The sequence below is a fragment of the Glossina fuscipes genome, unplaced genomic scaffold, assembly GCF_014805625.2.
Source record: "Glossina fuscipes isolate IAEA_lab_2018 unplaced genomic scaffold, Yale_Gfus_2 1, whole genome shotgun sequence".
In the NCBI taxonomy this organism is placed as follows: Eukaryota; Metazoa; Arthropoda; class Insecta; order Diptera; family Glossinidae; genus Glossina; species Glossina fuscipes.
Window position 1 is genome coordinate 13111935 of NW_023998415.1, and position 1886 is coordinate 13113820.

The window sequence follows — 1886 nt, forward strand, 5'->3', positions numbered from 1 at the left end:
ATATATATATATATATATATATATATATATATATATATATATATATATATATATATATGTATGTATGTATGAAGAGTTCAAATGGGTGCGTGGATGCACTGAATATTGAGGCACCGGTTGGCCATCCTCACCGATTCACGGCCAACGAATCGACGAATATTGCGGATTAGAGGTGAATATCTTCATAAAACTCAAAGAGACCACTGTGCGAATATCATGTAAGACATAGAGCTAGATAACAAGAGAATAATAAAATTCAACCTACTTTGCTACCTACTTGATGGCGGTTTTCCCCAAAAAATGACTTTCGAAATGAGTTTCGAAACTTGGCACCTTGGCACTGCGCCCTATACACATGTGTTAATCCCTCGAAAATCCATAGATAATATAAAAAGATGATTTTGGACGTTTGATAATTTACTTGAAAGTAATTGCGTTCCATATGATTGTGAAAAACCTCATAGTTGAATGTTAAAGATGTTTTATCAAAAAAATCAGTAGCATGCGAATGTTTTGCTCCTTTTTATCTCTAGAAATATCCATTCTAAGAAGTAGTCGACATAATCCAGTTGATCAATAGATGAAAAATTGATGATGAAATTCTTTTTCTACGATATTCCTTCCGAACGGAGCATTAATCAAAAACTAATTTTGAGTCGTTTGTATGAATTGAGATACAAAAATAAGTTTGATCGTTTGATTGTCACACAAACGCAATTCACAGTTAAAAATTTAATAGACCAAGTTTTGATATGCGAACGGAATGAAATCCAATAACTAATGAAGATGAGGGTTCGTTGCCTACGACCATAATGTGCAAAAAGGATTGTAGTTAAAGTTGGATGAACGTAAGGCAATGCTTTTTGTTTGATAAAATTGGAATACAATCGTGCAATATGAGCTGCTTCAGCCTGGCCACACGATTGCTTCTATCCTTTACGATCACCAACAACTAAGACGTCGTGAATTGATACGAATACGAATGTCGTCGTTTTTCACTAATGACAACGCCGAGTCCAACCCCTTTTTTAATAGCTCAGTAAAAATTTATGACAGAAAATTTTGAAATGCATCTAATGCATAGTTCAGACCGTGCCACGTATAACTGCTATTCGTAGTGCAAAAGCCGAACGTCATAAGAATCCTGCGAAAATCATTTGCTTCAATTTTTTGCCCAAAATACTTAAAGTGTTGGCAAAGATCAAACTGGCACATGTTCGATTCGTATAGATTGTGATATAAATGGAATGTGTTTGAAGTTTGATGAAAAAATGCCATTCACCGCCTAGTCGTAATTACATTACATATATACACACGATGTTTGATTGCAAGAAATACGATAATTGATATCCATTGTGTATCGTGTCGCATACAACGCAGGTGTTTCAAGTCCCCAATTATATATTATTTGGCAGCATTTCATAGATAATTGAAGCAATTAAAATCTACTATTATTTATGTACACTCCCTTTATATGCGTGTGTTGGATTTTTTTTTTGAAGATTGCGTACAACGAATTTACCTTCAATTATAGGGCTGTTAGAGCCGTTAGAAACGAATATGATTTGTTTTTTGCTAATTGTAGCCCAGAATTCGATTTAGCCAAGTTTTGAACTTAATCTCATTGATTTTGGGAAATAATTTCGGATTAAGTTTCATTCATCACACAAACCTTTCCCTAGGAAGAAAACTGGATCTAAATTTAATACTTATTTCATTTAAGTGTTCACAAAAACCTAATTGCATCAAAATTGTAGAGAAACTTGATATCTGATGTTTTTCTTAATAAAATCCCAGTGACAATGAATTATTGCGATCATATATCTTACACAAGCTAGCAGAGAGAGAGAGAGAGAGAGAGAGAGAGAGAGAGAGAGAGAGAGAGA